This window comes from Carlito syrichta, unplaced genomic scaffold (genome assembly GCF_000164805.1).
Source record: "Carlito syrichta isolate Samal-C Ts95f unplaced genomic scaffold, Tarsius_syrichta-2.0.1 Scaffold288851, whole genome shotgun sequence".
NCBI classification, from domain to species: Eukaryota; Metazoa; Chordata; class Mammalia; order Primates; family Tarsiidae; genus Carlito; species Carlito syrichta.
The window spans coordinates 534011-550677 of NW_007232947.1; the positions used below are offsets into that span (position 1 = coordinate 534011).

A 16667-nucleotide genomic window follows, 5' to 3' on the forward strand; every position below is an offset into this window, starting at 1 on the left:
GCACATCACAAGATACGGTTGGGGAGGGGAAGCTGATCATCAACAGGACCTATCAAATATTTCAATTTTTTCGAGTACCTTAATTAGACAGCTCCAGTGCAATAACCAGGGATGAAGCAAAAGACAAATGGACAGCCTTCCAATCTGAGTCCAGGCGTTTGTTGTTCAAGCTGCTGCTAGTTCTTGCTAGCTCTTGCTAGTTTTCCTGTTTTCCCTTGAGAGAGAGAATAATAGAAAGAGTCCATGAAAATGCTGACCTGCAACTCTGCACATGCTTTCACTATTGACTGGGTGTAGACTTCTGCTTAAGCAGCCCATTCATTATTCACATCCTGCTCTAGCTTTCTCAGTTCCTGGTTGTGCTGGGGCTCCAGGTACAGGTCCAATAGGTATGAATCAATGCTGACATTAGGAAAAAAACCTGGGAGAATAAACGTTTTAAAAAAGCAACTTTTTCATATTCTTCTGGCATCGCCTCTTCAACAGCATTGGTCTATAGAGAAGAAATAGCACGTGCTGCCACGGAAGGCACCCAGTGGAATTACCAACAGCAGGGAATTATCTCCAAGCAATTCACACTTTGTTTTGCTAACAAGACTCCATGTTAGGATACTGGAGTGCTATCCTTCTCTGGCAATGTTCCCCCATCTTTTTAGAATTATTGAAAAGCTGAGTCTATTTTGATTTGTGAATCTCTTTGTAAGCAACAGCAGCTGCAGCAGTGCTAATAAAAAAGGAAGACATTGCTATTTACCTAGGAAGGACATTGAAATACTGCACATACAAAAGCATCTGAGTTGTAGGGGAGCTCTATCAAATATTTTAATAGACCCCTTCCTTGCTTGCTTTTTGTGTCCGTTCTTTCTCTCTCCCTTCTTGTACATTCTTTTCTTTTTTCTTTCCTTCTTTTTAAAAACTCTTTCTGTTCTCTTTAATATATTCTCTCTATTGTGTTTATCTACCGTTTGATATAAAACTGAAAAATAATTTTGCCCCGCACTTCTACTATCTTATATTTGATAATTTAAAGTAATATTTTTAGAATATGAAATCTCAAAAAACTGGGGAATGAAGTACCATAATAATTTCACAAAGGTGAAAACACAGGTAGGTAGAATTCAAGTTATTGGCTGAATCTTGTAGTACCAATCAATAATTGAGACTTTACACAGTAGAACATATATCAAAGCATCACATTGTATACCATTAATGTATACAATTTGTCATTTGCCAATTGAAATAAATTAATTTTAAAAAGAACTGAGGCTTTGCGTATTCCAGTGGCTCCGATACTAATCATATCATTCTACTCTCTTTGCAGTTTAGTTTTCAACTCTCTAGAGGAAGCTGACATGGCAACACTCTGTTATTTGAAGATTCGAGTTTTCCTACTACAAAATAAATGAATACATAATCCCCTACAGCTTTCATTATTTTCTGAATAGAATTTTATAGTTCCTCTGCAGTTATTAAACAGTCCTATTTGTCAACTAATGGATTGAAATCATTCTGGCATAAATCCACATAGGAAAATCTGAGAATTTAAAGAGTTTGGGAAAACCTTAGTCCTTGATTTAAAGAAATAGATGCGTCATAAGAGAGTTCTATTCCCTAAGTGGCTTCTGTGCTACACTTTGCCTGGCTGAGGTGTTCAAGGAACACGAGTTGAGCTCAGGTTGTTTCTAATACTACCGTATTATCTGTGATTCATTTAATGAATATAAACTGAGTATCTATTTTAAAGTTTTGTGGAAATTTTTCCCCTTTTGGCCAAATCTTGGGGATACAAAAAGAAAAGGTAGGTTTTGCCTCTGAAAAGTTGGGAAGAATGATATAAAAACAAAAGAAAATATTACTATAGCTTGAGAAGTACTATGATGGAGGTTTAGGACATGCTAGACACTGAAGAAAGATTATTTCCATCCTCAAAAATAATTCTAATTTTTCATTCTGAAAGAAGTAGAAAACATCATCAACACTGTATGTTTGTCATAGTTCTGTGTATATCCTTCAGAACACAGCATGATGTGATCAAACAATAATGTCCTGAGCTATTGCTACCTGGGATTATTTAATGGTTTATGCAATTGTGGTTATTCACATTTGGATTATTTTTCAGTAATAAAATAAAGTGGCTTTCCCCACCAGAAAGCATTTAAAACCTTTTCCCCTTGACTACAAGTCTCAGAAAGTATATGGTTCCTCAAAGAGGATGGCCACCAGAATCAGATTCTACATGTTAGAAGCCAAATGAGGTGGTTTACGCCTGTAATCCCAGCACTTTGGGAGGCCAAGGTGCCCAGGAGTTTGAGGCCAGTCCTGGCAACATAGCGAGACTTTGTCTCTACAAAAAATAAAAATAAAAAAAATTTGCCAGGTGTGGTGTCACAAGTTAATAGGCCCAGCTACTCAGGAGACTAAGGTGGGAGGATCACCTGAACCCAGGAGGTTGATGCTGTGGTATACAGTGATCATGCCACTGCATTCCAGCTTGGATGACAGAGTGAGACCCTGATTAAAACAAAAATCTTCATGTTAGAGAAAATACATGATTTACTAATACACACCCATTTTAGAAGCCAAATAGTAAAGATTAAAAACCATCTGTCATTGGGATTATGAGCCTACAAGCAAGCAGTAGACTTCCAGCAGAGTCTGAGGCAGGAACAGTGCATAACATAGATTAACACAGAGATTTAACTAGAATTGTTTGCTCAGTCTCATGGTTTAAAGGATACTACCAACTCTCATTAGAACCTACTTTGCCATGTGTCTCATAAAACTTTGTGTTGCAAACTGAAGGAATTTTTAATGAAAATTTATGGTTTAATTATCTCAGAAACAATTTTGAAAATGCCTAGTCTATGCTAGGCAGGGTGCAAAGTACTAATAGTAAAAGTACACTTGAAAAGGAGAGGAACAACTCTCCCCATCTCATCCCACAGAGCTTGCAGTCTAATGAAAAAAATACATGAGAAACACACACATATCAAGAGCATAATGCAAGTCTTGACATAATTTAAATGGTTCTAAATTAAAAAAAAATACAGGTCAGAATTCTAGAAAAATGAGACCAGGGAAACCTCATCCAGAACTGGATTCCATATGGAGTTATATTTAGGCAGAATATTGAAAAATGAGTAGAAATTAGTTGGGTTTGGAGGTGAGATAGGATTAGGGTTTAAGGTGGGAGTAATATGCGTGTGAAGACCTAAGAAAGGAAGGAGATTTATATGTTTGAGAAATTAAAATAAGTCAATATGGTTGGAATATAGGGAATTGAGAGAAACATGGAGGAAGATGAAGCCAGGGGCAGGATTGGGATAGATTCGGCTGAGGGTTCTATGTGAGGAAGACCATGAGAAGCCACTGGAGGATCTAATCTTTTTAGTTGCTTTTTGAAGAATAGACTGGGATGGGGGTGGGAGTGAAGAGAGAGGGAGAGGACATTTATCATGATTTTTAAAAAATTTCTTGTTTCTCTTCTCAGGATAAAAATATATTGATTTAAAAATAATTTTCTGACTCCTTAACGTTTAGTAGATTGATCTGTTTTCTTAATTTATAAGTAATGCTGTATTTTTCTTCATGGTACTTATCATTACCTAGCATAGTCATGCATCAGATAATAAAATTTCAGTCATGATGAACTGCATATACAACGATGGTCTCGTAAGCTTGCAATACTGTGTTTTGAATGTTCATTTCTTATGTTTAGATACACAAATATTTACCATTATATTCGAATTGTTCACAGTATTCAGAAAACAGTAATGTGCTATAGAGGCTTGTAGCCTAGGATCAATGGGCTATATCATATGGCCCAAGTGGATAGTAGCCTCTACCATCTAAGTTAGTGTAACTACATTCTATGGTGTTTGCCCAAGTACAAAATTCCTAATGCTGCATTTCTCAGAAAGTAACTCATTGTTAAACAAAGCATGACTGCGTTTTTTTTTCTTTAGCTGCTTATCTCTTCCTTTCACCACCACAACTACTTGAAAATCTATAATATCTATTTTTTTGTTTGGTTTATGGTGCATATCTAAAATCTAGAGCATTACTTAGCATAAAACAATAGTAGTTCAACAAAATACTTCTTGAATAAATAAATGAATGGATTATTTTGAAAATTGTCTCCAAGACACTAGAAATCATTTAGTGCTAATCTTCTTGCAAAGTTACTTTTATGCAAGGTCAACTTGCATGATAAGGTGGAACATGGTGGTTTAATGAAATGTGCCCCTGGTTATTTGTCATTAGAAATATGTTTTAGGTTGATTTCGTATCATGGCCTTTGTGACTAATACCGCAGTGTATATGGGAGATTAGATACATTTTTGACATACTGGTTTTATTTCCTTTGGCTATATATTCAGCAATGGAATTGCTGGGTCATATGATATTTTATTTTGAATGTGTAGAGAAACCATAGAATGATGGTTACCAGGAGCTGGGGTGGTTGGGAGAGGGGTTGGGGAGATGTTGGTCAAAAGATACATTTCAGTTAGCAGGAATAAGTTAGATCTATTGTACAAATGGTGATTACAGTTAATATGTGGTACTTTTAAAAAATGCTAAGGAGTGGATGTAAAGTGTTCTCACTCAAAAATAACTATATGAGGTAATACATACATTACTTAGATTTAGTCATTTCACAGTATATATAGACTTCAAAACATCACGTTGTACACATAAATACATACAATTTAACTGCCAGTTTAAAAAAATAAATTTTAAAATCCCAGTCTTCAGAGTTGTTGTAGCTTATTGAAAAGGTACAAATAAAATCAGATTAGGCAAAGCAAACATATACAAAATAGAAGGTGAAGAGGCTAACATAAAAGCAAAATATACTTGTCTTAACATACTTCTCTGAGACTTTTAAGTTCAATTATTATACAGTAAGTGTCAATCATTTTCAGCACATTCGCTAAATGCTCTCATAAAACTTTGAATCATTTAGTTATTATCAATTTAGAGATAAATGCAAATAGTGAATTTTCTGGCACTCATCATTTGGCAGGGGGAATTAGGGAAATATAACATAAATTGAATGTATGTATTTATAATTTTGTAATGTTAAGAGATTCTATTTTTATGACAGAAATGAATTAATTAAAATTCATAGACAAAAGAAAAAATCTAACGTCAGAATATTAATAGATTTTTTTCAGAGTGATGTTTCTTGATTTATTGATATTTTCCCAAATGAAATAAGTACCATAAATTTTGTTGAATTAGATATAACTTGGTTTAATATACCAAATAACTTAAATAATCTAAAGGAATGCACTTAAGAAAATTACTTTTTCCAAGAGAAGCTGTAGAATTTATTTGCTTATGACATCTTTAATTTTGACTTATGTATATTCATTTTATTCATAGTGTAATTTTTAAAAGACTAATTTGAATATTACTTTAATATGGAAAATTAACTTTATAGTAGTCAATGTAGGTTAAAAAACTCAGTGAACCTTGGCAAAGAAAATATAAATGATTGGTTTATGATTCATTACCTGGAATTTTGACCTTATGTACAAACAAATCATATATGATACACCAGTAAATTACCCAAGACATGAAAATTGAAGGAATAATTATATTGAAATATTTTTGAGACAAGATGTCTATAACGTATTTGCATAAAAATAATCTTGTTTGCAAAGAGCAGAGGCAAAAATTATGGAAAAATGTAGAGGAGCTGGGCTTTTACCTGAACGAATTATTTTTTCCCAGTTAAAGAAATAGTTTAGGATTAAATGTTTTGAAATTGTATGAGAAACATAGAATGCAAAAACTAATTTAGGGTTATGTATTTCTTGGTTTCCTTACTATTAATGGGAACCATAATTCCAAGAAGTTTGCAACACCCCTGAACTATTATGTAAAACTGTATGTGTTTGTGCATTTCCGTGTTTTCAACAGATTCTTAAAAGGTGTCAATGATTTCCCCCCTTAAAAAACATGTTCAGAAATAGAAATTTACTTGCCCAAAGTCTCACAGCTATTGGGAACATAGTTGAAGTATCATTCATTGTTTCTTATTCTCAGTCTAGTCAGTGAAAAGTGCCTTTTTCATTATAGACTGCATACTGTCCCGCTATAATATATGGTCCAAATCAAACCATCATAGCTCTTGCTTTCTGCCTAGAATTACAAAGTTGAAATGGCATAAAATACTTAGAAAAACAAGTCTTTGCTTTATTATTAAAATTAGAATTTGATTATTTTAAACAAAAATTTTGGGAAAAAATTCTTTACCATGTTATTCAATGTGAAATGAAAGCCGTAAGGAACTTTATATAATTTTTCTTTGTGAATTGTCTTGTCTGATTTAATCTACGGAACAATGCATCTACTCTCTTTTTTTAACTTCTAAAATCTCAACAGACTATGCTGTGAATTTTTACAACCTATTTTTGTTCAACTGATTGCCTTTACTTCTCTATTCCTTTGTTAGTGAGGGCAAATGAATATATTTTTTCTTTTGTAAACTTATCTCAAATTGGATTTTAAATTATGCAAAACAGGCTTGGTCTTCTTTATAAGATAAATTAAGTTAGAAAATAATTCTAGTCTAGAGATTTGCTAAAGCTACCCATAACAAGAGAGGAATTTTTAATGCACATGATATGATGAACAGTGAAGAGTGGTATATTAGTTGCTAGATAACTAATAACAGCAACACTAGCAGGAGTTGACCACTGCAGGAGTTTAGGTAAACTCCGATATGAAGTGCAGGAACAATCTTTGGGAGAATAAATTTGGGAAAAGCACAAAAAACATGAAAAGTCAGTCAGTCTCTCTTTCTCTATCTCTCTTCCTCTATACATATACACAATAGGCCTAGGTAGATAGAGATGGGTATATATGCATTTTAGGAAACCAGAGTCAGAGTAAGTGATTTCATCTCATTTGATTTTATTACAACTCTCAATTTAGCAACAATTCTTAAAGCCAATAAGTTAAAAGTTTACTCTGCACAGCAATTGGTTGTCTTAATTGTAGGAGACTTTCTGATATGTGTGAATGGAGACAGGAACAAAAAAGAGCAAATCCTTTGAGAGTCAGAAATCTAGGGAAACAGCATCTAGAAATCTAGAGAAATAAAACTATACAACCAGAACATACTGACATATTCTTAGATTTTCTTTAGTTTTGTTTGCTTCTTTTAAGTGGTACCTTATTAACAAGTTTTTGCACAAAGCATAATTGATTAATACTTGTGCTATTTAATACGTTTAAACAAATAATTTGAGACAATATTTAGTGTTATTATAAAATATATAACTATTATCATTTTATTATAAATTCAATATAAAAAGCAATGAAATATTATATGAAAACAATTTTTTGAGTAATATATATAGCTAAGGACTGAACTGATCTTTTAAAAATTGTCAAGTTTTTAAAAATATTAATTGATTTACTAAAAACTGTTCGTTTTTGTTTTCATTGAGTTACTTTTTCAGACGTTGAGTTCAAATCCCTGCTCTAGCACCTCATGGCCGTAATCCTTGATTTCATCATCTAAAAACCCAGAAACAAGGGGTATAATAGTAAATCTCCACTATACTGTTATGAAGATTTGATAAATTAATTCAATTAAAATGTGTAGCACATTATAAGCCTATGGCTTATTACTTGGTTGAGAATGTTGAATAATTAAGTTATCTAGTGATATCTTTGATCTGCAAACCTCAGATTTCTAGTGTATTGCTAAAGGCTAGTGGTAGTAGATCATTTACCACATTTTTACTATCCTCTGAAGAAGATAATACTATTATTTTCATTTCACAGATTAGAAAGTTCAGGAATAGAATGATTATGTAACTTGCTCAAGGTCACACTAGCAGGAAGAATTTGATTCAGACCCTCTCTGAGATTTGAATCAAGAATCAGGCCCAAGCTATTAGATAAATCTTTTTCACTTGTACTAACAAGTGAATTTTTATTGCTGAAAGATTGACTCATTTTTGAATACTGCTGAGTTAGTATACAATGTCAAATGAGCTTAAGATGTTGATGACTAGTTTTAATTCAGGTACGCATCTTTGCATTTTCTATTCAGACTCAAAATGCCTAAAACCAAAGCCAACTCCCATAACTTTGTTTTCTGTCTTTCTCATTTGGTCACATGTTTTTGGAGTTTTACAATGGGTTCGATTCACAAATATATATGACAGTTTCTTTAGTCATTAGCACCATATGTGGTCATTTTTGCTTTTCTCCCTCTTTTTGTAATCAGGAACATGTCTCTCAATTTTTTTCTTTTATATTTCCAATAGACTCTTGCCTTTTAATTTCCATTTTTGTCATTGATACATTGAGACCACTAACTGAGCTCTTTCTCGCTTTATACCTAGGCACTGCAACAAGCTCTGGAATAATCTTCCATGTCCACTCCATCCTAAGCACTATCAGATTAATTTCCTAAAATACTTGTGTGTATAACCAGTTTCATTATTAAGAGAAAAGATACTAGTGAAAAGAACAATAGACATTGAATCCTGGATCATTACCTATAAATTGTCTCCCTGAAGAAAATATTGATCATTTGCCAAGGCATTTTCCATAATGCACCCTGTGGCAATGCAACACTATAAATGCAAGACTGATGAATCATGTCATTTCCCTATTTATAACCTTTTATGACTCATGTCTGTTCTGATGATCAAGACTGAGCTCTTTATGTTTACATTCCCTTTATTTCCTGGATGCTGCTGACTTCTTCAGACTCATCTCATTACAATTCTCTCATTTTTTATATCATAATCAGATCAAGCTTCGAATAAGTCAAGCGACTCCCTTTAATCCTAACTCGACTTATTCCTATTCCAATTCCTTGTCATAATCCACAATGCTTTTGCTGGCCGGATCTACCTTTCTCTGTCTTCCTCAAACTTCTCTGACCACACTGGCCATTCCTTCAGTCCAACAAGTTGTGTTCTCATTTATTCCAGTCTTTTTTTCAAGTGTCAGTTTTGCTGTGAAGTCTTCCATTGCCACTATACCCTTTCTCTATATAATCATCCCTTGATATCCAAGGGAGATTGGTACCAAGACTTCCTATGGATACCAAAATCTTTAGATGCTCAACTCTTGATATAAAATGATGTAATATTCACATATAACCTATGCACGTCCTCCCATATAATTTATTTTTAGCTCAAAATAGAAGTTTATTAAAAATATTTTATTACATAATATTTGATTATGGTAGAATCATCTCTAGATTACTTATAATAGCTAATACAATGTATACACTCTATAAATAATTATTATACTGTATTGTTTAGGAAATAAGGACAAGAAAAAAGTCTGTACAAGTTCAGTACAGATACAATATTTTTAAAAACTATTTTTGATCCATGGTTGGTTGAGTCTAAAGATGAGGAACCCATGGATACATAGGGCCTACCGTAAATATATTTTCATATAACATTTATCACTACATGATTATAGAATATGTTTACTTGCTGATTTGTTTATTTTCTTTTTGTATAATGTATGATGGCAGAAATTTTTGTCTTCCCTCAACCCATGATAACTGTGCCTTGGACAGTATCTAGCCCATAGGGGCACTGTATAAATGTTTGTTAAATAAATAGATTTTTCATGTCTCAGCTTAGATATTTATCTGTTAAAAATATTACTGAATCTGACATTGGCATGCCCCATAATATCTGTGTTTGGTGTCCTAGCACAACCTGCACTGACAAAGAGTAGGTAAGTGCCCAACAAACATTTGTTGAAGTAATGAATACAGGTGTGAGGGGAAATCCTTTTAATTCTATTTTCTTCCCAGAATTTAGAGTACATTAAGAGATATCAGTTACTATTTTCAAATTGGTTATAAACATACATGGAACATTGAAATTCACACAGAAACTTTCAATAAAATGGTGAAGAATATGCAGCCTCTTGAATTAGTTTCCCGTTTTCTTGGGCATTATTCATACAATGTTCTGTCTACATATTTCAGAGATTCCATAGTTTAATTTTTGGTGAGGCAGCAAAAGGGTGTATGGATTCTTATGAATATGATGACTCTTTCAATAAATACACACACACTCAATGTATTGTTTATGCTTTCAGAAGATCAAAACCAGCCTGAAGTTCAAAATAGACTCCTAGTCCATGGACCTTGGATTAAGAATCTTTACTTCATTTCTTCTCTAGTTCTGTTCCCTACTAGTTCACAAATGTGCAATTTTCTCTGCACATTATATATTTATTCTATATTGCCTCCCTTTTAAACCATAGACTCATCTTTCTTTTCAATAAACCTTTCATTTACTTCTGTATATCTATTAAATATTAGCAATGTGGCTTCCCCATTTTGTTCTACCAAAGTCATCATGAAGGTACTGTTTGTCAAATCTAACACTTAATTCTGAACTTCTCTACATTATTAAGATTGTTAAGCATCTTTCCACTCTTTGTTTAAAAACTTTGTTTCTATGTCAACACACATACTTCGTGTTTTTTTCTGTTTTTTTGTATTTTATCTCCTTTTCCTTTTCTTTTTTAGCATATATGTGCTTATTTCCCCAAGTTTATGCTCAGCACTCTTTTGTTTCCATATTCTGCCATATACACCAATGACTGCTATGCTGACTCTGTAGTGTACTGTAGACCCAAATTTCCAATTGATGGTTATCTACTCATAGTTGTCTTGCTCATATATTAAACCCTCAAACTTCAAATGAAATGTTGTTCACTTCTCCCACCACTTTTTCTAATTTTGTGTTCCTTAGCCCAGCATCTGATAAGAAGAGTTGAATTCATCTTTGACTTCTCCTAATTTCTACTTCCATATCTGATTGTCACATATTATTGATTCTTCCCTTGAAATATCCCTGGTATCACTTTCCCATCTATTCTATTGGTCCCCTGACTAATTCAGGCCCTTATAATGTTATTGCCTATATGTGCTTTAGCTTTGTAACTGATGCCTTGCTTTTAATATCCTGTCACTTCCATCCAAGCTCCAGATTGCTCTGCCTCTAGCTTTGCTCTCCCTATACTGCCAGAGCACGTTATATTGTTATTAAAGAACTCACTTGATTCTTCCAAATACTGCAGTTGATTGTATATGTGTGTGCTTTTGCCATCGAATTATCCTTTCCTCAAGGGCACAGGTGATTTTAATCTTTTTTTACATCCTCCATAGTGTCACCTTGCCCACAGATATACTTAATAAATATTTGTTACGTTAAGCATAAGACGTCTGAGAAAAAAAAAACACGTTTCATAAAATATATCTTCTTTGTGCTAGGCTGACTAAGATGCGATTCTCACTGATATAAGGAAATAAAACTGCATTGTTATTTTTAATACCTTTGCTCAAATATTAGCCAATATTTTATATTATCCTTGGTATTTAGTTCTTGAACAAGAAATTATTCAAAATTATAATACACTGGAAAAGTTAAAGAGATTTAGGAGCATATATCAACTTCACATGTAATTCAGAAATCAATGATGGTTTTACTTAAATTTGTCTTAGTACCTATTTGCAAGAAAAAGAACATTATCTTTTTGGTATGTTTTATATGAATGAGAACTCAGAAAGTGTAAGCATGTTCTCCAACATCATATCAGAAAGACATAATGGGAGATTAAGTCACATGCCTGAGATTTTGAATCATACTTTTGGGTATGATTCACAGGCTAAGGCACTGTAAGTAAATAACTGGATGACTTACCTTGTAAAGTAAGTTTTTATTCTGACTTATGTTTTTATTCTGACCTATTTGACATAAGTGATATGATAGAAGTGTTTGGCATACATCTTGTGAACAGCTAAAAATGTGGTGTAGGAGAAAACTACTCTCTACAGGTTGCCAGGCAAAATAAGTCGGCAAGAGGGTGTGGTAGAAAAATTTTAAGTCCTTACAATTTGATGAACTTGGAATTGAATTGTAACTTTAACACTCATCCAGAAATCTTGAGGAAAATTGTTCAAACTTCTATGTTTTCTCATTTTTAAAATGGTTTTCAATGTATAAGTCCATTATACATGGGTAAATGAGATGAGATATTATAGCAAATAAATGATTCAGGTATGTAAATGTTTAGTGTTCAGTAAATGTTCGTCCCTTCTCCTTACCTTCCTTATCAACAGAAAATAGACACAGTCAAAAGAATGTGAACTCAACTAATAGAGGGTTAATTATATTTACTTATTCAGGAATATTTGTTGATGATTTATTAGGTTCCAGGCAATATGGAATCTTTAGTGACAGAGTATAGTATGATGGTTGCGGAGCCTGGAGAATGATCTCGGTTCGTGTTAGCTCTAGGACTTATTGGCTGTGTGCTCACTGGCACGTGGTTAGCCCCACTAAACCTCCCATTTCCCACCTGTGAAAACCCTTAAAAATTACTTCCTTTAAAGAGTAAGTAAAGGGATATTCAATTTACCAGGCAATTAATTTTAAAAATGTTAAATATTATTGAAACTGTGTCCCAAATTGTTACAGACATCAATGACTAACAGAAATTCTTGAGTTTTCAAGATGGCAGATAAGAAAAGAAATAACTAGCTGAAACTCTCTCAACTTGTAAGAAAACAAAACCAGCTGAAATCACTTGGAACCAATAATGGCCAACTAGTGTCTGCAAATATTAAGTTTTCTGACCTTACTGCCTTAATTTCCACCACATGTTTCATACTAATTTTCTGAATTTGCACACGAGACCCATGAGTTAGCAAGAATAGATACACTGAGCATGACTGAGGTCTTCCCAGATCTCCTCTTTTCTCACACTAATTATCTACTAACCTCAGAATCCACCCCATAAACTTCTAAAAAAAATTGTTGCCTGAAATTCAACACAGGGAGACAGAGCTGAGCTGCACTTGTTTCCTTGTTAGTTGATTAACAACAAAAAGCCTTTCTTCTCTCAAAAACCTGGTGTTACATTATTGTCCTCTAGCGCGTTGGGAAGTGAGTCCCCTTGATTGGTAACATTATCAGTAAGACTTGTATATGTAGAATTGAGTATCTGATTTGGACTTAAATGTCTTGTATTTGAAATATCAGTAGGTTGAGCAAGCACAAATATCTAGTAGAAAGCTGGAAATACAAGATTATAGGCTGTGTGCTTCAGGAGAGCAGAGATTGTATATCATTTGCTCAGCATTATCTTTCTGTGCTCATGGTATTCTCAACCAGCATATAAAAATAAAGAAACCACAATTGGCAAGCTAAAGGAAGAGGAGAAACTACAAGCAAACTATAAAGAACAGAAATAAAAACGCAATACACACAACATGTTGTCCGGGAGCACTCTGCCCTTAATAGTCACCTTTTTGGTAAATAATACAAAATCATATTATCTAATTAAAACTCTGAATAAAAGTTATGTTTAAAGTGTTATAAAATAAAAACTAGCATTTTCATGAGCTGAAATAGAAAAATGATATCTCTCTCTTTTTTTCATTTTAAACATATTTTTTACTTTAAAATTGTGGGGTCCAGTAAAGGATTAGGTTTACAAATATGCATCGTTCAGGCACCCTTGCTGATAAGAGATAGACAGATATTGACTACCATTAGTCCCACCTCCCTTCCCCTCCCTACCCCCCCCCCATAGTTTCCCACACTGTCAGTTTTTTCTTATAGTATTATGATAGATATTCAAGGTCCATTATATGAGTGAGAACATGTGAGAAGTCACTCAGTATTATAGACTCTAGTTCCATCCAGGTTGCTGTGAAATTCATGATTTTGTTCTTTTTTATGGCTGTGTAGTATTCCATCGTGTATATGTACCACATTTTTTTAATCTAGTCCACTCTTGATGGACAGCATGGTTGGTTCCAGGTCCTTGCTATTGTGAACAACGCTGCGATAAACATACATGTGTAGATATCTTTTTTATAGAGTGATTTGAGTTCTTCAGGGTATATTCCCAGTAGGGGCATTGCAGGGTCATATGCGAGATCGATATTTAGAGTTTTTAGGAATCGCCACACTGCTTTCCACAGAGGTTGCACTAGTTTACATTCCCACCAACAGTGTAGAAGTGTTCCCTTTTCACCACTTAAAGGCTTTAAAAAAATCCCACAATAATTAACTTTTATTTTCTAAGAAGTGGATCAGACAACAAATAATGTTTTACAAGATGGGGTGGAACTAACAAATAGAGCGTGATGACAGTGAATAGTAAAATTTTGAATGATTAAAATTATGAATGATGTTTTAAAGCTTAGAAAGAAAACTAGGGCTAACTTTTCCTTGTCAGATTGGGTCGCATTTTATTTACTGCATATAAAATATATCATTTTCCTCAACAGCATATCCTAATTTATTTGCATTAGTAGCAGTTAATACATAAGATATTATTATTATTCATATCAATATTTTAGAATTGCACAGAATTATAAATTCTTCACATTCATTTTATGACAGCAACTTTGTTACATATTAGAGTAAAGCTCTTTATTTTTGCTACCCTAAGAGTAGAAGAAAACTCATTAGCTTCTGGGACCGAAATGTTTTTCCTTTCAAAGAACTCCTTTTTGTCTCACAATTTCTCATTCTAAACAACCAAGATTGCTGCAGGAGGAGACTGAGACAGTTGCAGTAGGTTAAAGTCATAACACTTATGGGTATATTTGTTTCCTTTAAGATTTTTAAATTTACTTTGTTATCTCTGTAAGGCTATAGTTTTGCAACATCTTCTTCAGAGCACAAGTAGTAAAAGAATTTATGAAATATACAGCATACTCACGATTACAATTGCGACCACTCAACGTAGGTTTGATGTATACAATCATTCCATTTTCAGTGGGTTAAGTGCCTTTTCTCAAAATATTCCAAAGTTAAGTATCACCCTCCCCTACTTAATGTATTAATCCAAAATTTAAAAAGAAAATACTAGCTAATAAAGGACTTCTTTTCTCTGTTAAACTGGTATGAACCTTTTCAGATACATGAATATGAATATAAGGAAGGGAAGATTTAAATTGAGTTTGGACATTATTCTAATATAGAACTAATTTAAATAGAGGGAAAACTACTAATGAAAAATTTTCAAATTATCCTTTATTATAGAGTTTCCAAGAAAATACACATTCAATTAATTATTCATTCTTTTTTCATTTATCTTACATATATATGGTCACTTACTGTGTGCCAGTCAGTGTGCTGAGATTTAAATTACAATAAAAAATTGGTTGGATGGAGCCTCCAGAGGAGAGTGTTTCAGGGAGATGATTCAGCATGTGCAAAGTTTTCTACAAAGTGGATGAATAGGTACTCAGGACAGCTGAAGCACAGAAAGCAAAGTGGGAGTGAAATAGTATTCCATTGTGTAGATGCATTTTTAAAAATCCATTTATCTGATGATGAACATTTAGGTTGTTTCTACAACTTGGCTACTGTAAACAGAGCTGCAATGAACATAGGAATGCTAATATCTCTTTAAGATCCTGATTGCAATTATTTTGGATAAATTTCAGAAGTGATACCGCTGGATCATATGGTAGTTGTTTTTAATTTTTAAAGGAGCCACCATATTGCTGTCTATAGCAGCTGCCCCATTTTTCATTTCCACCACCAGTGTACAAAGATTCCAATTACCTGACATCCTTGCCAGCACTTGTGTTTTATTTTTGTGTTTTGTTTCTGTAATAGCCATCCTAACTGGTGTGAAACATCTCTTTGTGGTTTTAATTTGCGTGTTTCTGATGATTGGTGATATTAAGCATTGTTTTATATACTTGTTGGCCATTTGTATGTCTCCTTTGGAGAACTGTCTGTTCAAATCTTTAGGCCAATTTTTAATGAGGCTATCAGTTTTGCGTTGTCGGTTTTTTTGCTATTGATTTGTAGAAGTTCTTTATATATTTTGAAATGTTGCCCCTTATTATATTGAAAATATTTTTTCCTATTTCTGGTTGGCTTTTCATTCAATGTTTGTTTCCTGTGCTGTACAGAAGCTTTTTAGTGTGACATAGCTCTACTTACCTATTTCTGCTTTTGTTGATTGTGCTTTGGTTTCATATTCATGAAATTATTGCAGAGACCAATGTCATGACATTTTCCCTTATGTTTCTTCTAAGAACACAGGTATGTGCATAATAAATGTTGTATAGACACACAAGGGAATATCAGCCTTAAAAGAGAAGGATATTCTACAATATGCAACAACACGAATTTAACTATGCTAAGTGAAATAAGCCGTCACAGAAGGACAAATACTGCATGATTCCACTTAGATGGGCTATCAGAAGTAGTCAAACATATAAAATTTAAAACAAATTGTAGTTGCCAGGGGCTGGGAGAAGGAAAAATGGAGAATTGTCTAGTTGGTATGAAGTTTCAGTTTGTGCAAGATGAATTAACTCTAGAGATCTTGTATTAAGTGTTCTTATCACAATAAAATAAAAAAGGAAGTCATTAAAATTGTTAAGCAAGGTGGGGAGCTCAAGGTGATCAGATCTGAATTTCAAACATCATTTTCGTTATGGCATGGTGAATCGACTTTAGTGAAACAATGATGGAGGAATTAAGTTACAAAATTACTTATTTCCAATCTTGATTAGTCAACTTCCTTGTTCCTCTAAATCTTATTATTAAGAATAGTTTGAAGTCAGGCTTGGTGGCTCAGCCTGTAATCCCGCGCCTTTGGGAGGCTGAGGTGAGTGG

At 33.4% G+C, this 16667-nt stretch overlaps 1 protein-coding gene across 4 annotated transcripts in view; it reads right to left on the reverse strand.

Moving 5' to 3' along the window:
- SYT1 (synaptotagmin 1) overlaps positions 1-16667 on the reverse strand; it is a 588991-nt gene that overhangs the window by 463858 nt on the left and 108466 nt on the right. For all 4 annotated transcript variants that reach the window (XM_021710395.1, XM_008053907.2, XM_008053906.2 and 1 more), the window contains one exon: positions 79-214. The gene's annotated coding sequence lies outside the window, so the exon portion shown is untranslated. The remainder of the gene's footprint in view (positions 1-78; positions 215-16667) is intronic.